Source organism: Myxocyprinus asiaticus, chromosome 28 (genome assembly GCF_019703515.2).
Source record: "Myxocyprinus asiaticus isolate MX2 ecotype Aquarium Trade chromosome 28, UBuf_Myxa_2, whole genome shotgun sequence".
Taxonomy (NCBI): domain Eukaryota; kingdom Metazoa; phylum Chordata; class Actinopteri; order Cypriniformes; family Catostomidae; genus Myxocyprinus; species Myxocyprinus asiaticus.
In genome coordinates this window covers 1913298-1934745 of record NC_059371.1, presented here as the reverse complement: position 1 = coordinate 1934745, position 21448 = coordinate 1913298, and the positions used below count along the sequence as shown (strand labels likewise).

The window sequence follows — 21448 nt, the reverse complement described above, 5'->3', positions numbered from 1 at the left end:
CCTTCCAAACCACCATGTTTTCTTTTCTGTGGAACACAACAGTGATTTTCCTCTTAAAATCATGGGTAGGTTTAAGGTTTGGGTTCATTTGTCAGAATGCTGATGGGTCTCTTTCTTCCATTGTACACAGCTGTAGAAGTCAGACGTTTAATACGAGCCAACTCTTACAATTTCATTATCTCATACTATTCTTATGACTTGTCATGAGATCAGTAATATCTTTGCAGTGGATAAAGTGTCATTTGTAATGTTTACATTGTGCATTCATGGCACTACTGCACTAACACGCTATACACGGCCATAATAATTACAGTATGTAAAATAGGCTTTACTTTCACAATACATGTTCTTTCTCTTATTGTGAATGCATGTTCTTCTATAAATAAAGTCCTTATAATTTCCACCTCTGAAACAACATTTCAGTCAATGTCACCTAGGCCTTGTGGGTGGAGAATTTTTTTTTATATTTACCAATAATAGTCAACTAACTATTTAGGCATTGTTTTATACTGTTGTATGTAATGCAGCCTTTTGAAAAACATGTTCTAGTTAATGCAGAACTAATTTAATGGTCGTTGAAATTAATGTAAAGGTTATAGCAATAATAGCAACTAAATACAGTAGGTAAAGTAGATCAAGACAAACTGTGATGTTGGCTGGACAAAACCTTGTCTTAAAGCTTAAAGGTGCTGTATCTCACCGCTTCAGAATGCTAAAATCGCTTATAGCACCTTTAAAGTGGTTTTAAACATTTGCAATTGAAATTTGACAGTTGGAGTTTGAATTAACAAGCATTCTGTTGGCCCATTTGAATATTCAGTGATTTTTGCTCAAATTCAAGTCACACACTCCAAGAGGTGACACTCCAAACCCAAAAGAGCTGCTGACCCGTCTTGTTATGAGTTTTTAAACTAGTCCTTATTGACATGATGTGAATCCATATTTTCTCTCCTCAATCTCTCGATGTGTTTTATTTGTCTCATAGATTAAAAATAAGCTAAAGGCATTCAGTTGTGTTGGTGTGTCTTTCAGAGCAGAGTTTTATTAGGGAACAGGAAACACATCTCATCTTGACAAACAGTATAATCAGATTGCTCACTTTGAAATTTGATCCTGGTGATCGTAAAGTACAGTTCAGTTCATTTCTAATTCAAACTCAAAGCTCTCAAAGATCATGATGTGGTATTTTAACTGTTCCTGTTCCTGGCCTGACTATCTTCTCCTCATGTTTAGTTATTCAGTTGAAGGCCCAGCCATATTGAATGAGGGTCTTGTTGTAGTTGCTGAAAGGCATCTGGGTCAGTCTATATTCTGCAGATGCTAAACAGAGGTTATTCCATGTTAAATCAACCAAATTTAAGAAACTTCCCTGGCTGAAATGTTTGACTTTAGTAATACTTTTTTTTTTTTTTTTTTTTTTAAAGATAATCATTAATGGTGATAAAAGCCAAAATATTAAATGCTATGAATCAATAATAAATGAGTAATCCATTAGTTTTTAGAAGGGGGTCAAAATGTCAATTTTCTTCTATGATTTTGGTGCAAAACTAAAGGTAAAAAAATAAATAAAAAAATCTTAGAAACCTGGCAGCGTCATTATTTTATTTTTACACAGAGATAGGTAGGTATATTACTAAATTCAGTTGACTTCAACACCCCTTGATGCATTATATGCCAATGGCGTCTAGAAATTAAATAAATAAATACTTTTTTTGTGTTGTTTTTCCAAAGTTGGAGTACCTATAACTCAAGAAATATTAAAGATATCTTCATAGTCTTTAAGATTCTGGTTCAGAACAAACTTTCCCTTTTGTGTTTAAAATTGTAAGGTTCTGTATAGTTAAATCACAGAGATATGGGGCTGTCATTGTGGCTCCACCCATAAATTGTTAAAGGGGTCAAGACACGAGGAATCAAATTTTCCTTGATCTTTTAACATATAAGAGGTCATTATACTTTAAAAACATACTGTAAGTTTCAGAACTCAAAACTTCCTCCTCACTGCAAAAAGAGCATTTGTTGAAACCAAGCTGTCAAAATGACTCATTCTCTACTTCACCCACATTGTGATGTCTCACTGACCGCCTCAACAGCAACACATCAATGACTACTTTACCTTATCACCAGAGATTCTTTTATATGGAGATAACAACCTCTGCGGCTCTATCATAGGAGAGAGTGTAACGGCTAGTTACGGTCAACTAGTGTGTTACGACAGTGAGACAACGTTTGGGAATACCATACAAATGAATGGAGAGAGCCATAAACTGACACCTACCTGTCACAAAATTGTCCGTGACTTCCCTTATAAAACAGCAATTTTATCATAGTAAACTCCACACAGATAGTTCATTCCAAAAGGATTGTTCAGTGTAAAGCATGTTGAAGATTTGCTGAAAAGCAGTCAATTCATTAAATGATGAGCTGTTTCCTCACAAAAGCAGTTTATTCAGTGTTGTGAAGCATCTCCTCCATAGACATCCATTCAAAAAGAACAGCCTCGTCTCCTCGCCAGTGTACCACCATAGAATGTTTATGGGAGCACCGCGTTATGCTATTTTAGGCTAAGCTTATAGGCTCCCCTATTAGAAAGGGTTCTGTTATCACTTCCGTAGGTCCACCAAGCAGCGTCGAGCCGTAAGATGACAAGAGGAGAGAGCCAATCAGAACAGTAGGTGTGTACTGTCAAGTCTTAAAGGAGAACCAAGCGTTTCTGACAGAGAGTCAGAATGAGGATAGATATTAATCATGTTTTACAAATATATCACTGTTTTTTGTATAAAACAATTTACTTATATTATAAGTGAACCTTAAGGAACATATTGAACTAATAAAAAAAAAAAAAAAATGTCATGACCACTTTAAAGTATACCCATTGTCAGTGGTCGAAAACCAAATGTTTATCACATGGTATGAAGCTTTTTCTTGTTTAACAAAACAAAGGTCTGAAGTAGAAATAATGCTGAAACTAGAAATGTACCTTTATTTTTTTACATAATCTCAAATAATGTCAAAATCGCAATCTAAATTTATATTTAGATATCTTTAATAATTCTGGTGTTAACTATGGACACACACCATTGTCATATAATGCAACAAGGGGTGCTGAAGTCAATAGATGTTTTGTAATAGACCAACTTATCTTTCTGGAAAAATAAAATAATGACACTGCCTCCTTTCTAAGGTTATTTTGCTTTTACCTGTAGTTTTGTTCCAAATTATGCAGAAAATTGTCATTTTGAACCCCTTCTTCAAAATAATAGATTGCTCAGTAAATATCGATCCATGACATTTAATTTTGCATTTCATGATCATTTATGTATTTCTTTCACCCAAAAAAAAAAACAAAGAAAAAAGGTTGAAACAATATTTGAGCCGTGGACCTCTGGTTGAGTTGACACGGAAAGACCCGGATGGCCATTTAAATCCGTCAGGGTAAGGTTCTGCTAAAGTGAGTTCATAAAGTGTGTGACTGTGGAATATACTGGACTCTTTTTTTCTTTTTTTGTTTTAATTAAATTTGTTTTATTAAATCATACAATAACAATGAAAAGTAAACACATATATATATATATATATATATATATATATATATATATAAATCAATTTTTAAACCCCACAACCCCCCCTCCCCGACCCCCCCCCCCCCCCAAAAAAAACAACCCTGTGGTCAAACATAAGAAAATATAAAGAAATAAAAATCAAACCGACACACACACATATATATATATATATATATATATATATATATATATATATATATACACACACACATAATAATCATACTAACTATAATACAGTACTCTCTCCACACCCCACCTGAGAGCCCTCCAAAACTCCAAATACCTGCCCCATTTCCGAATAAACTTATCCAAGCCACCCCGTCTTCCTGATGACACCTCCTCATAAGCTGCCACCCTCCCCACCTCTGTGCACCACTCCGGATATGGGGGCGCACCAGCTGACCTCCAACCCCTCAAAATAACCTGCTTGGCAATCATCACACAGGTCAGAACCCAGTTCTCTATATGGCCATCCCCCACATTGATGACCGCCCCATCGCCCAGAACACAAAGTCTGGGGCAAAACGAAACCTGAGTGCCCACCATGTTGCAAACAAAATTCTGAACCTTCGACCAGAATTTCTGGATCTCGACACACCACCAAAAAATATGGGCCATGTCTCCATCCTCCGATTGGCATCTCCAGCAGGTGGGTGTGCCTTTAAGACCAAGCCTATACAGTCTAGAGGGGGTCCAATAAAATCTATGCAAAATTTTTAATTGTATAAGACGCACCCTTGCATCTCTAGATGCAGACTTAATGTTTTTAAGAATCTTAGCCCACACTCCTTCCTCCAATGCCAAGTTGAAATCTTTCTCCCATACTCTCTTGAGAGAAGTTAAGGCTCTGTCCCCCATACTCCGAATTAACAGGGAGTAATACACTGATGCCTCATGACCTTTTCCAAAAGCCGCAATCGCCTCTCCTAAAGCATCTGCCTCTTTAGGGGGGTGTGTGCTGCTCCCAAGAATAGTACAAAGCAGGTGGTGCAATTGTAAATACCTATAAAACTGAGATCTGGGGATCCCAAAATGTTGGACCAAGTTTTCAAACGATCTCAACACTCCACTTTCATATAGGTCACCGAGTGTAGCACCCCCCCTCACAATCCACTCTGGCCAGCAGAAAGGGGACTTGCCAATACATAATTTTGGGTTCTGCCATATGCTCGAGGCAACATTTAAATAAGTTTCCAATTTAAACAATCTGGACACTTTAGTCCATTCCGAGTGTAAATGCGAAATAACAGGATGTAACTTAACTTTTCTGATTAGTTTGATAGAGATGCTTTGTAATGGCGAAGTAGGGGCAAGAACTGCCTTTTCAATAACAAACCAGGGAGGGGCTCTCTCAGGTGGAAGTGACCAATGAGCCAAATGTCTGAGACTGAACGCATAGTAATAAAACAAAATCTTGGGTAGGCCTAGCCCTCCTTTGTCTGTTGGCCTATGTAACTTATTAAAATGCAATCTGGGACGTTTACCATTCCAAATGAAGGACTTCGCTATGCTATCAAATTGCTTGAAATAAGAGAGGGGGACATGTACAGGGAGAGATTGTAGCAGGTAGTTAAATTTTGGAATACAATTCATTTTAATAACATTAACCTTCCCAATCATAGATAAATGTAATGAAGCCCACCTGCCCACATCGCTCGAAAACCTTTTTATTAAAGGGTCAAAATTAACACTAACTAAATCAGACTGGGAATAAAATCCCCAAACACTTAATGCCCTGTTTGGGCCACTGGAAGGCGCCCGGCTGGAAAGCCGTTACTGGACAGTACGCTGTCAGAGCCAAAGCTTCGGATTTAGACCAATTGACTTTGTATCCTGAGAACTTGGAAAAGGAATTAATAATTCTGTGGAGGCAAGGCATAGATCTAGTAGGTTCAGAGTCAAATAATAAAATATCATCTGCGTAAAGCAGAAGCTTATGCGCCATACCTCCCGCAATCACCCCTGGAAAATCATCCTCCTTTCTTATCGCGGCTGCTAATGGTTCCAGGGCAAGACAGAACAATAATGGGGAAAGAGGGCAGCCCAACCAATAAATGTACTCCCGAACCCATACATTTCCAAAATCTTAAAAAGATAATCCCATTCTACCATATCAAATGCCTTTTCGGCGTCAAGTGAGATGGCAGCGATCGGAGATTGATCATTCGCTACTGACCACATGATATTGATGAGACGCCTGATGTTATCAGAAGAGCTGCGGCCCCGAATAAACCCCACCTGTTCTATATGTATAAGAGATGTCATAACTTTACTTAATTGGTTAGCCAAAATATTTGACAATATTTTTACATCTAGTTGGATCAGGGAGATTGGACGGTAACTTTTACACTCGCTTGGATCTTTGTCCTTTTTAAGAATCAGACTGATCCGGGCTTGTGTCATTGTTGGCGGAAGCTTTCCATTCTTTAATGATCCAGTATAAACTTCTAACAAAAGTGGGGCCAGTTCTGTAGCATAAGATCTAAAAAATTCTGCGGCAAAACCATCTGTCCCCGGAGCCTTGCCAGTAGGTAGGGACTTAATTACCTCGTCAAGCTCCTCCAAGTTTATCTCAGAATCAAGAGAGTTTTTTTGCTCAATCGTCAGTTTAGGAAGATCTAATGGTTCCACAAAGTTTCTAATATCTTCGTCAGTAGACGAAGACATGGAACTATTAAGATCAATATAGAATTCTTTAAAGGCATTATTAATATCAATGGCTGAGGTAAAAATTTAACCACCAGCAGATTTCACTGAGGGAATGATAGAAAGAGACTCTCTCTACTTTATATATCTAGCCAAAAGCTTCCCTGCTTTGTCACCAACTCAAAGTATGATTGTCTTGCCCTGAATAACCAAAACTCCACTTTACATGACAAAATAGTATTATATTTCAATACCATCAGCCATCAGCTGACATACTGTATAATTTCCTACCAACTCCAAGAGTTCTCGTGCTTTGGATTTTGTGATGAATGAGGCATACTATATGATCCGACCCCTAAGAACCGCCTTAAGTGCCTCCCAAGCCACGCCCACAGAGGATACTGAGGACCAGTTGGTCTCCATATAAACATTGATTTCAGTCTTTAACATTTGCTGGAAATCAGGATTTTGCAAAAGGGATACATTAAGGCGCCAACTATATGATTTCTTTTTCTCTATATGTGGCAACACCTTTAAACTCACCAGGGTGTGATCTGAGACTAAAATGTTTCCAATTGAGCAATCCACAACAGATGAAATGAGGGATTTGGATATAAAAAAAAATCTATTCTAGAATAAATCTTATGGACTGATGAAAAAAATGTATAGTCCCTACCAGATGGGTTCAAAAGTCTCCAAATATCCGTAAGACCAAGATTTTTACACATCCTGTGAAGCGTCAGTGTTGCTCTAGGGGTTTACACCTTTTGCTTCACTATGATCAAGGACTGAATCCATCAAAAGATTAAAGTCTCCTCCCAATATTATATCATGAGGGGTGCCAGTGGCTTGCAACATCCCTTCAAGATCTATAAAAAAGCCCTGATCATCAGCGTTAGGCACATAAATATTAGCCAAAATCAACCTTTGCCCTTGAATTTCAGCTAAAATAATAATGATTCTTCCTAATTTATCTTTAATCTGTTTGAGACATTTGAATTGTAGATGTTTATTTACCAATATAATGACTCCCTTTCTCTTACTTGAGCCAGCACTTAAAAAAACATGTCCACCTCATATCTTCCCAAATTTTTCAGCTTCCTGGGGGGAAAGATGTGTTTCTTGAAGAAACACTATATCATAGTTCTTACATTTAAGAAAAGTAATAACCTTCCTTCTTTTTATGGGGTGCCCCAACCCATTCACATTCCATGTGGAGAGAGATAGTACACTCATATTAACATTTGACATTTTGATATAGTAGAAAAAAATAAATTGTGTGTCAAAAACAAAATTATACAGACCACATTCCCCATTAGTGAAACAGTCAAACCCCGAACTTCCCCCCGAACAAAACAAACAGAAAAAAGAAAAACGTGCGCATTAACCCCGTGCACGAAAGCGCCAACCGGCGACAATCCCTCTAAATTCAAAAGGTCCATGAACACCCATGAGCCCCCACGACAACTTTGCCATCGGAATGCACAATTTTGCCTCACAAATTTGTGAGGCAAAATTACATAACAGAAAATACTTTTTAAAATAAACTCAGCCAACAGGAAGAATGAACTCAAAGAATGTGTCTCAAAGGTGTGATCTTCCACAAATCAAATTCCAGCTGATATAGAACTGTTCAGATATGTTCAGTGAGCTAGCTGTTATGATTTCAACGGATGATGTAATCATTCCAGTGTCCCGTAAAAAAACTCAACAAAACAAACTACAGCCAGCAGGAGGAATAAGCACGAAGAATGAACAGATTAATCCACAGCTGTTCCAAAGGAGTGTTATTCAATAGAACAAGCTCCAGCCGCTAGGCGGAACCAATACAAAAAGAAACAAAACCGGCATCCCGGTTCCCCGGATGGACGAGTCAATTCACTCGAAGGCTGCATAAAAGTATATACCATGACTTACACAATCCGTCAACTTTATAAAAGACATCCTTTGTGTGAGCATGTAGATATTTTGCGGTCTTCCGTAGTGTCCACTCTCAAACTGGCCTGGAACTTCAATGCAAAAGTAATCTTTCGTCAATGCAAAAGTTTCTTTAAGGAAAAGTGTTATTCACAAAACAGTCTCCAGCCATTAGGCGGAGCCAATGCAAAAAGCAAAAAGAAACCAAAATGCCGCCCAGCTTCCTCAAGAGTTAGTCTCACTCACGAGTCGACCCACTCACTTGAGAAACCCCCAATGGTTTACTCACCCATTGATTCAATAAAAGACATTGCCTGATTGGGACGTGTACGTAAATACTTTGTGACCGTCCTTCATTTCTGTTCTCAGTTTAGCCGGAAACATCAGAGCAAAAGTGATCTTTCGCCGATGTAAGAGTTTCTTACATTCCTTGAACCGATCGCGTTTCTCTCTATCTAAAATATTATGGTTCTTCCAAGAAAGCTTCCCTCTGCTCCTTGCCTGGCGCGACACAAGATCTTTATCGGATGATCTCAGAAATCTGGCCAGAATCGATCGGGGCCTATCTCCCTCAGCAAATCTGTGAGCTGGGACTCTGTGAGCTCGCTCGATTTCCAGCTTGTGGCCTGTTATGTCGAGCAGACTTGGGAAAAACTCATCTAGGAATTTCACCATATCTCTGCCCTCCTCATGCTCAGGAATTCCAACAATTCTAACATTATTCCTGCGGCTTCTATTCTCAAGATCCTCAAGCTTTTCAAGGAGATGTTCCAAAACAACTTTGGTCATGGGCGGATTAGCGGTTAATTCCCTCTCCGAAGATTCCATAAAATCGATTCGTCTCTCAACATCAGTCACTCTTGTAACTAGCTCAGAGAATTTTGTTTCCATCGCCGTAATCGATTGACGTATTACAGTGAGATCCTCCAAGTCAGCAAGAATCTTCGTCAACATCACCGACATGTTGGACAACTGACGCTGGATTCTTTCTCCCGCCGTGCCATCCAAATCGAGTCCCCGGTCTGTAGGCCTGTCGGGGCTTTCTTCCTGAACACGTAAGTGTCTTTTAATTTCTCCAGAGCCCGAGGATTTTGACCTCTTTGCCATGTTTTGAATCAAAGAGCAAATGTGTAACTGGGTGTATCAAAATTCACCAGATTATAACATGAAAATAATAAAAAATTTAGCAAAGTGCACAGAGCTCGTCGCTCACACGTCTGCCCCTTGCATGGCGTCACGTGACCTCAATATACTGGACTCTTGATTTAAGCTGTAGTGAAAGTTTGGACCATGTTCTCTGTTTATATATTACATCTTCAGCTCTCTGGTGATGAAATCTTTCACAGCTCTGAGCATATAGAGTGATGAAATCAGAAGAAAGCTGCTTAAAAACTAACAGCTCCAGTAATGTCAAAGTCTGGAGGAACTTTTTTCTCATCTTGAATATGAAGTCTGTGGTCTAAAACCCCATAATAGAAGCATCTGTCTTAATTTACAACAGGCTGTCTGCTACTGTGTGTGGAAAGTGTTGTTCCAAAAGAATGCTGGTTTATCTGCTCCAGTGATGTCACAGCTCTGTGGACAGTGATGAGCAGGAATTGTATCTGAGACTGTGGCCTATAGCTGGTCAGTGACAGGTCAACCTCATGAGAAAGATGGCCCTTTAGTCCTGCATCATGAAACTTTCCTCAATCCCGAGAATTCCATCTCAGGCTCAGCAATCTTCTGATTTATCATGCGCGTTTAACTGCAGTGTTTTATTGTACTTATAAATCTAAAAGTTTAGTTGCAATATACAATCATATCAATATTTTAAATCCCCTAACCCAACCTCAACCTAAACCTAACCACTTATTAAACAATAATAAATTGTAACATGTAGTCACAATAATTTTACGTTAGGGTTAGGGTTACTTTAGGGTTACATCAATGCTCATCACTTCCGTAGCCCCGCCCAGTAGCGCTGAGCAGTGAGATGACAAGAGGAGAGAGCCAATCAGAAGCGTGTACTGTCAAGTCTTAAAGAAGCAGCACCAAAACTTTCTGACAGAGAGTCAGAATGAGGGTGAAAAATGATCATGTTTCACAAATATGTCACTGTTTTTTGTGCAAAATCCTTTATGAATCTTATTATTAAACCCCAAGGAACATATTGAAATAAAAAAAATGCTTGTCATGACCCCTTTAAACAAACTCTTGTGTTCATGTGTTTTTGAAGTTCATCTGTCAGCTCTATTGGAGTTTTGTTTGAGGTATTTCAGGTGGATTTTGTGATGTGATTCTCAGTGCAGATCCATTGTGACACTGGAGTGGAGACCTCTGATAACATGATCTACTCAACCCAGACAGCAGAGAGCATTATTTATTTACTGACCGTCTCAACCTGCTGCACATTCAGACTAACACAGCGAACAGACTGGAGTTCTGAAAACTTTTGAAGGAAGTGCTGGCATCTTTGGCTAATCTGAGTTGAGGACTATAGTAAAGACTTCAGCAGGCTTCACTGAGGTTCAGTAACATGAGTGTTGGTCTGTTTTCCATTGATTTAACAGTCAACTTACTAGACTTTAAGTAGATCAGACTTGTATCCAAATATGCCAGACATTTTGATTGATTTATTATTATTCATCACATCATATATTTTAAATTATTACATTTTTCACATTTCGCATTTTTTTGCACCGAAACAGTCATAATTTTCAACCCACTACCTGACCCTTACAATTAAATGTCTTAAGTAAATACTCTCTGTTATGATTGGCTAGTCTTTTCTCGTATGACGAGAGTAACAGTGCTCACATACAGGCTGCAGGTTTCTGTCAGGCCCGAAACAGTTTTTACTGCTCCTTTCATAATTAACAGGATGGTGGGGTTTTACATTGTGACAGATTCATACAACAATCCACTCAAAGTGTTCAGACTAAAATGATCATGGATCTTGTTCAAAATAAAGTTCTGCCTCTCGTTTCCAACATTAGGAGTTTGAAAGTTGTTTGGAAGAGTTTATCACATATTACACTTTTAGTTCTTGCTCTGAAAAAATAAATAAAAATAACAACCTATAGATTTTATCCCTCCAAAAAATGAGACAGCAATTTGCACCAACTTTCTTTTAGTACATTTTCTCAATTTTAGCACGCAATATATAGGTTAAGAATATCAGATAAAGTCTAGCTAATATAACTTAGATAGTGCAATTTACCTTTGTAAAATAGGGAAAATTTACTTTTAAATATCGGGTAAAATTAACCTGAAAATACTATAAGTATTTGTTATATCTATTTGTTTCCATTATAATTATTCATTTTTAATTCAATTATTAAAGGACATGTTGTGTAATTTACACTGTAAAAACTTACAACAGCAGTAAAACTAACTGCTTCTAATTTAAGAAATATTTTACTGTTAAATATTAAGTAAATCTACCTAAAATTATAAGGGTAAACTAAAGATCTTAATTTCTTGGGTAAACTTTAATCAATGTGCAGGAATAGTAATTAAATAGTAAATTTTTTTCAGTGTGTGGTGTTTAGGGATATTACTGTATATACTGTATGTTAGGTACTTACAGTCAATGTTCCCTCTAATTTTTGTTCTTGCTCAGCAAATCCTATTTCTATTGGGCAGAACCTTTGGCCACCTGAGCAGAATATATATTATATATATTAAAATACCCAAATTTTAGTTGGTACTAATACAGTGAAATTCCACTGGTTCTTGATATTTGAAATTCAATACCACGGTGAAAATGGATAATATGCTATTGTTCTATTGAACACGCATGGTAAGCTTCCTTCTGTCCTCGCCTCCTCACAGTGCATTTAGAGAATTGATATGTCCTCAATGATGGTGGACTTTGTGTGGTTTCCGGGTCACAGACTCGAGGACGGAGGAGTGAGGAAACGAGGATGCACAATTTAAGAAATGAGAAGCACCCAAAGCGTACAGTACTCTTTTTTACTTCACTGTAATTGGACAGCTCACACGTCTATGGAATGAGGTTCAGTTTTTCATAATGCTATTATATTAAGATCTACAGTACATATGTATTGTAGGTAGTGTTGTAATAAAGTTCTCCAGCCAAGAGCAATGAATGGGTTTCTCTCATTTTCTTCTTATTGTTGTTTGATAAATATTAATGGCAGACAGTGGCAGGTCTATCGGGCATAGATCTGATATTTTGATACAGATGAGCTTTTTTGACACGGTGATTACGTTTACTTTACACATAACTGACTGTGTTTATATTATTTCTCACAAAGACAGGCATTTTAAAGTGTATTTGACCATCACACAGGTGCGTATCTGTGGGCCGTGCTAACCTACCATTAGTAAGTTGGACAGTAGCTGACCAACCCCAATCTCCCTTATTGCACATCCATTATCTAAATTGTTTAACACCAAAGAAAAAGGACATATGATAGAAATTACATAATAACTGTTTTTTTTTTTAAGCTTCTACTTTTCTTTTTCTTTTTTCGGTATTGAGCTCCCGATGGTTTTTGCCACTTCATCTTGCATCCTATCTTACCTAACACTCTCTGCTAATAACAATAATATGCCAGCTTTTGTGCAAATGATATCATGATGTCATAAAAATATTTGGTCTAGGTTGTCATGCAAATGAAGTGTTTGATTCTGTTCTATTAGTATTTAATGTGTAGTTTTTTTTTTATTTGATGCTTTGATGCATGAAACTAACTAATGTACATATGTTTAATGCCTATGACCGCACTCATTGGTAGATGAATGGTTGTGTTGTGCTCATGCCCTGCGGCATCCGAAATTAGGAAATAAAAAGTGATCTCAAAGAGTCTTGTTATTTGTAATGTTTCTCTTTCTACTCCCTTTCCCTTTTCACCTGTTAACAAGATCGACCAGTGTTTGTCTTGCGATGGACCGGTTGATCGCGATTGATGTAATGAGCACCCCTGATTTACATGAACCATCAGAATGAACCGACTCACTAAAATGAATCTGAGTTTCCCAATTTTAACTGGTTCATTTGTACAGTCTGAAAGAACCGATTCACTGAATGATTCCATTTTCCCAGAGAGGATGGTTTAGGTGAGTGTGTTTGATCACTCCCTCGACTCCATTGCTGCGTTCACAGTGTTTTGTGAAGCTACATTACTACTCGTTGGAAATTTTAGCTCGTTATTGGAAAAGCTGAACTACTGTCAGGCTACTGAGAAATGTAGTTAAATTTGTAGCATCGCTACTTTTAGTTAGTTACTCCCCAACACTGATCTGTGGAACCACTGACCAGCAAAACAGTAAATCTGACTGAAGCACACATGACATTCACACTAAAGGAACATTCATTTTATGATAATTTAGTACGATAATGAGATCCTTGCTCGACCAGCTTCACTAGTAAAATTTAGTTGAATGGTTTCCTATGGCCAAATTATGGTTATCATGCTAACAGCATTCATTAAAGGTGGTTTGACAAGCAAATGAGCACAATGCTGAACACATATAGTGCAAGAAAAGAGGAGATAATGGTGTAGCAGCATCTGTATGTGTGAAACTCTCTGCTCTGAATCTGTTGAACAGTCCCTGTGAACACGTGTGCTCACTGCATTCACTTACATAACAGGACTGGAGCAGAGAGGGCGGGGCTCTGACAGCAGAGGGGGTGGGCCCTGTGAGCAAAGGAGGTAGGGCTATTGGAACAGAGGAGATGGGGCTACAAAAGCAGAGGGCGTGTGGCTTAGAGGATGGAGCTCTCTGATTAGACAGGACGGAACTCTGTGATTAGCTCATGCTGCAGCACTTCAGTGTGTGTGTGTGTGTGTGTGTGTGTGTGTGTGTGTGTGTGTGTGTGTGTGTGTGTGTGTGTGTGTGTGTGTGTGTGTGTTTGCCATGCATTTCATACTGTATAACCACATATAGAATGTGTGTTTTCTCTGAATCTCATACAGCACTGCAGTCAGCAGCATTTATACTGACAGGAAATGGAGACACTCATGTGGAGAGCACTGATAAAAGCAGTGTGTGTGTGTGTGACTGCTGTAGGCTACAGTAGATTGTTTTCATGAACAGAGACTAAGTGGGTTCAGCAGTCCATATATCACTGACAGACCTCTGATAAACTCTCTCCATCTCCTGCTGATAGCAACTAGGAACAACTAGGAACTTTACAAATGCTGTAAAGTGTGTTCTGAAAGAGAGCTCACATGTTGACCTCATGTGTGTCCCCATTTTGGTTGTGAAACTGTGAAAGCTTTTATGTGGGTAGGTTTGTGAATCATTTACTATAACTTTTAAGAAAATTATTAACCTTCTAAAAATCTTTAAGATTAAGAAATAGTTCAACCAAAAATGAAAGTTTTGTTATTAATTTCTTTTGTGGCACACAAAAGGTGAATTTTGAAAAAGTCTTCACTTCACTTTATGGTGTAGTGGACTAAAGCACTGAACTGATAAGTGGAAGGTTGTTGGTTCAATCCCCACAGCCACCACCATTGTGTCCTTGAGCAAGGCACTTAACTCCAGGTTGCTCCAGGGGGAATGTCCCTGTAATCAGTGCACTGTAAGTTGCTTTGGATAAAAGCGTCTGCCAAATGCATAAATGTCTATGTACCATAACATTTATGCACATATTCCAAGTCTTTTTCATAAATATGCACCTTTTGTCATCTATGGAAGAAAAAAAGTCACACCAGTTTGGAATGACATGACTGTGAGTAAATGATGACAGAATTTCCATTTTCTGGTGACTGTTCTTTTAAGGCCATACTATTCTTGTGCTTAACTTTTTTCTAGTTTTAAAGGGGGTCGAGACCAAAAACATTTCAGAACCACTGCTATAAGTACTTAGATTTAGTACTTATAGCAGACTATGCCTTAAGACTATGCCTTAAGCTCAGCGCTATGTGATATGTCAAATGCCCAAAGTCAGTGGGCATGGCCATGAAGTTTTGGAATTTTCATGCAAGCATGGCCAAGTCTAGGCACAAGTGGGTTTGATGAAATTGCGCATGCAAAGCGCTAATGGGCTGGGTCAAGTGCAGTTTAATTCTGAGGTTCTTCTCCGGTTATTGCACCATCCGTGTCCTATTATATAGTTCATTCCCTCAAGCACCAGTGATATAAACAAAGACAGCACATTCACATTAACAGGTAGTTGGTAGTGTAAATGGACTGTATGCAATGAATTACAAGAATTGAAATATGGACTTACGTTCTTTTATACATTAACTGCGTCCTTGTTGAATGTCAGGCATATTTCTATGACAGTGACACACTCCTTTTATACAAGTGGAAAATGTGATTCTCAACAGGATTTGGATTTACGCTCCATGAAATGATAGAGAATGCAAGTATTACTAATCAAACTGATCAAGTGACATAGAAATCATGACTGGTATTAACAGTGATTGTATCGGCACACACTTCAGTTCTACCGGTCAATTTTGATTTAGAAATTACATTCATTTATTAAAACACAAAAAACTTAAACCAAAAATATTTATACATTCAAATTACATTTCTAACTCCGTGAAAATATAATTAAAATAACGAAGTGGTCAAAAAAATCATATACAACCACCTCCCCAAATCCAAACATTTTACCCTCTCCAACTTTTTCCAACGGTCTCTTTTGCAGTGACTTAAAAATCACTCAATGACAACAGGTGAAAAACCCCCAATACAAATTAGATTATAAATACAATTGTAAATATAAACAGAAGAATAATAATTAACAAAGAATCCATGACCTCAAGAAGGTTTTACACAAATCTCATAAATGTTTGTTTCATAAAATGGCTACATCATTGATTGTCCGGGTCATTATTTGATGTTCCATTATATTTTCAGAGTTTAGACATGAACTTTATTACCACCTGCTGCTGTAATCTCCAAACTGAAAATGCAGGAACTGAGTTTAAACTTTGTGCTGAAAACAGACGTGGTCTGAAGCGTCTTAGCGTAATGATCTCGCAGGAAAATAGCGAATTGCACTTTGCGCCACATCATTAACATACAATACACCCACAGATAGCGCGAACACTCCCACACACGCTTTGCGCTGGCATGAAAATTGCACTTACTATTAGCACTCTAATTCTAAGATGTTGGATAAGACATTGTGCACGGTTGTTGTATGTTGTGCTTTCAACATGAAAAATTTGGCTGTTTCCTTTAAGATGAAGATGCTGACTAAAATATGGAACAACATTCAATTACAATTCAGATGAAAGTATAGTCTACTGACTGTCTGTAGTGCATTAATGTCTGTTTGTAGTCAACATGAGGGACTGCACTGCAATTCCCTGCAGCTCATTAACTTATGAGGCAGAGAAGTCAACCATGTGTTTCTATGAAATGTGTCCCTTTGAGAGAAAAGTACAAGTTTTTCAATTGTTATATACAATCATTTAAACAACTGTCTGAAATCCTGTCTGCCCTTAAATGTTTGCTGTGTCATCACTGTCTTCACTCCCATTGGTCGTTGCCTCATTGCATTGCTCCTCATTTGCATTAAATTAAATTTTTTCAACTTTGTTGCATGGCTGGACACACCCACATCCTGTCACCAAGTGTTGCTGTTGCTCATTGAAAACTACTGATCTCTGGTCGCTTTGTCGTCACAGGTCACTGGCAGTGTGTGAATACCCCTTTAAGTCAGAACAGCATATGTGACATTTGATTGTCACAGCTGACAGTAGATTAACACAAACAGTAATTCTGACTTGTCTCAGTTTGTAAAAACAAACAAAATGTAATGCACTTACAGTGGAAGTAAATTGGGCCAACATAGTCTCATGACAGTTCATAATGAGTTGTACCACCTGGTGAAATCATAAGAGATCATACCACTTGGCTTGTACGAAAAGGTACTTATATTTTATTCCCATTGAGACCAATCAATCAACAAACAGATTTTCAAATCCAGGCATCACATTTGATCTATCCTACACTTTATTTTAAGAAAAAAATAAAATAATAATAATAATAATTTATGCAATACAAATGACTGATGTATGTCAATAACTTGCAATATGCTTTTCTAGTCTTGTTCCAAACCCTGATGTTTTCTTTCTTCTGTAGTACACAAAAGTTATTTTCCTATTAAAATCATGGTTAGGTTTAAGTTTGTGTTATGGGCTAAACTTCAGAAAAAAATGTAATACCATTGTTTGTTGGTTTGTTTATTTAATTATATATATGAATTTGCCATCTTGCACTATTAGTGCAACTTTTCATGAGATCAGGTTATTTGGGCCAGCATTCTGGAAGGTTTAAAAGCAGAAGTTGCTGCACCTATATGAGTTTACCTTAAAGGGATAGTTCACCCAAAAATGAAAATTCAATCATGATTTACTCACCCTCATGCCATCCCAGATGTGTATGACTTTCTTTATTCTGAAGTACACAAATTAAGATTTTTAGAAGAATATCTCAACTCTGCAAGTCAACAGGGTCCAAAACTTTGAAGCTCCAAAAAGCACATAAAGTAATGCATACAGCTCCAGTGGTTAATTCATACTTGACAACACTCCCGATTTTACCGGGTTTCTCCAATTTTTCCACCTCTTCTCACGCTGTACTCCCGATATACAATTTCTCAGATAAACTCACAATTTTCCACATCCACACTTGGGAATGGGAATGTATTAGACCTCCGTAAAATACGAGATCGTCCCGTATTTAAATATGAAATGATGTGTCCTGTATCGAATCAATACGGGGTCTCATAAGCTGGTCAGATGGTGTCACAGCGAAATCGTTCCATGGATTACTTTTATGCTGCCTTTATGTGCTTTTGGAGCTTCAAAGTTTTGGACTCTGTTGACTTGCATTATATGGACCTACAGAGCTGAGATATTCTTCTAAAAACCTTCTATTGTGTTCTGCAGAAGAAAGAAATTCATACACATCTGGGATGGCATGAGGGTGAGTAAATAATGAGAGCATTTTCATTTTTTTGCGAACTATCCCTTTAAGAAATGTGTATTATTTATGCTGTAAAGATGTTTAATTGGCAGTGGGACTCTTTTTCTAGGCTGATGATCTTCTAGTTATACAGTATGTCACTGTCATAATTCACTTTGTAAACAGTTTTAAAATGGGATGTTACTTTCAACAAACAAAGTCAGTAACTAACTTTATATAAGTTATTTAGTCATACTGTATAATGTTTCAGTCTTCTGGCTATACTTTCAAAACAGTTCTTATTTCTGTTCCAGTCTTGCCCCATAGACTTCCATTGTAAGTGCACTACTGTAAATGTGTGTGTTTTTACAGAGTCTGAATTATTTTCTGAGAGAATCAACAGCACACGGCAGATAGATTGAGCTTCATTTGTATTGCACATTATTTTAAAATAATTTGGTCCATAAAAATTAAGTGTCAAAACCTAATTTTCTTGATGTTGATATTCTGGCTCAACAGAGAATTGATAAACTCAGATTATCATAAGATTTAAAGGTGTTTGGACAGATTTGTCATTATCTATTCAGTGCTATAACTGCAGCTCAGATGTGATGATTTTGCTCCCTCTACTGGCTAGAAAAACTATACACAACGTCAAATCTGTCAAAACAACTGTGAATGGCCTCATCAGCTCATGTCTCTCTTCAGCTGCTCATGATGGGTGTCTTTGTCCTGAGGGTGATTGTTCAGATGTGATATTCTCATGAATCATTCAGTATTTGAACTAACTCTAAACCTCAAACATATGCCATAAAGATCAGGTCCACTTCCATTAATGGTCTGGTGGTGTTGTTGTTGTTGTCATGAGTAGTGGACGCTGATAGACCTGCTCCTCAAACCTTCATTAGTTTTTCTCCTCCTTCAAGGTATGTGTGTTTTGAGTTTGACTGTGCTGTCCATTAATAACCTTTCAGATATAGATCTTCAAATCCACTCATTGGTGAACTGATCTACAGTAAATGTGCCCTCACATGGAATGGGTTAGAAAATGTTTGTTATAGATTTGTTTCTCTTGTTTGAGGATTTTTTGAGGAAGAAATCCTAAATATCTATTCTTTCTTGACCCTGTCAGCAGGGGCGGGTTTACGATTTCTGAGGCCCCAAGCAACCGACCAAGCTGGGGCCCCATTTAGAAAATTTTTGCTTTTAAAATTACATAAAATGTATTTTAAATCATAATTTTAAATTCATCCTATCAACCATTGTAGCCAAGTACATTTAAAATGTTTAATGAAATAAAAATCTAGTTAAAGATAATTAATGCATGTTTTCCAGTTTTTCCACAATACAGTAATAAGAAAGCAATATTTACCTACATCAATTTATACAAAAAAACATTTTGAACAGGGTGGGCAAAACCTACTACTTCACCCAATAACATTTTGGAATTCAGTTGTTATTTATTAATTTTATAACCCAACAATTATTTATTGTTGTCCAGTTTGTCATTATAATATGATAAAGTATTTTTATTACTTTGAGGATTTGTTGTATACAATAGTAATATATTCCTGTCTTATTTACTTTACTTTCACCTGGAGTTTATATTCTGACGCTGAGGCTGTATTTTATGTAAGCATTGTAGGCAACATTCGTAACTAACAATAAACATACAAAGCACGGCAGCCCCTCAGCACACTAGAGCAGAAGGAAAAAAACATTGCCGTTTATCAAGCGCTGAAATTTGCTTGTTGCAGAACAATCTGGAATAATTTTAACAGTCCCCTGTAGACAAAGTTCTACGACTGATACAGAACGCAGGAGTCTTGGCATGCATTTTTGAAACTTGAAGCTCTTATTAAATTGACACAGTGTCTATAAATGTGCTAGTCCTCCGTGAGACACTGAAGAAACAGCGAGATGCGGTGCAGCAGGTATGGCCTTTCGTCCAGCGCATGTTTACACAGGAAAACAATGGCAAAACAGAGCAGACAAAGGCAAAAACACGTGCGGTGTGAACAGCCCCTAACTCATCCGTTTGCATGTATCTGTGAGCGAGAGCATGTGCGCGAAACAATTTCGGACGGCCTATATATTTTTTAATAAATTACAAACTTAAAAAACTCAGCTGTCCTGACCCCAACGGCTTCTAACGTGAACCACTCCAAGCGCGCTGACAACAGCATATTCGTGCGTGTACCCAGAACAACAAGTCACCCCTTGTGAAAGAATCCACAACACTAGGGAAGGAGGACACAGGGAAGCGGGTTTTCCAGACTCAGGTAAGGCTTTTAATCATCACTTCAACGCTTTGCAACTTGCACAGACTCAACAGTTCAGAGGCACGTAGACAATCAAACTCATTAGCTTCACAACATCGTAGGCTTCCTTGTGCCAGACTCTCTCTGCCTCTCTTCTGTTGGCGTGGCCATTTATATGCCGCTCTCCCCATGCTCACTGGAATTAGAGACAGGTGTTAGACATAATCTAGCTCAGGTTTAAACGCCCTTATCGCTTTCCCTCTCTCCGGACGGACGCTCGACCACGCCCCCGCTGCCACATATCCCCACCGCCTGACTCAGGCCGGGGTGCGGTCCGACCTGTCTACCACCGTAACTCCACTGGACCAACTCCGCCGTTCCTTTTGGTAGTCGATGGATTAGTTGCTCCAGCACCACCTGGTCGATCACTCCCACGACATCACAAGCCCCCGCCAGCAGCCATTTCCGGCATGCGTCACGGAGCCGTTGGGTGAAGGCAAACGGGCAGCCGGTCTTCTCCAGCTTCATGGAATGAAACAGCTGGCGGTACTGCTCTGGACTGCGGCCAACCCGCTGCAGGATGGATTTCTTCAGGTCCTCATAAGCCAGGAGGTTAGCTGCCGGCAGTTGTTAAGCAGCAAGCTGGGCTTCCCCGGACAGCAACGGGAGAAGCCTGGCCGCCCACTGGTCACGCGGCCAGCCCCAGATCTCCGCGGTTCGCTCGAACAAGTCGAGGAAGGCTTCAGGGTTGTCTTCCGCCCCCATCTTCAAGAGCGTGGGTGGGGGCAGGGGGCTGTGGTTGTCCGGGGGTGCGGCCGGGGCTCTCTCCTTGCTGAGGATGGTCCGGATCACACTCCTCAAGCATTTTTTGCGGAGCTTTCCTATTGTGGCAGCCCCCCCCCCCCCCCACGCAATTGCGTGGTTTGCATGATGGTTAAAACCGCTACTGCCTGTCAGTATAGAAAAACTTTAATATACGTAATAAAAGAAAGAAAATGGTGCATACTGTACATGTACATTTAAATGCTCTCTAAGGTAATTCAAATATGAGCAACGATAGCCTCATTAAAATGGATGTTAATGAATTGAAATAGTTAAGCAAACAGCTGTGGAAGTTATTTTATTAACCTATTTTATTAGATCTCGAATAGTGTTCATTACAGAATTACTGTACAA

At 38.5% G+C, this 21448-nt stretch overlaps 1 protein-coding gene across 5 annotated transcripts in view; it reads left to right on the top strand.

The window, feature by feature from the left end:
* LOC127419564 (IQ motif and SEC7 domain-containing protein 1-like) overlaps positions 1-21448 on the top strand; it is a 161993-nt gene that overhangs the window by 37254 nt on the left and 103291 nt on the right. The window lies entirely within an intron of this gene.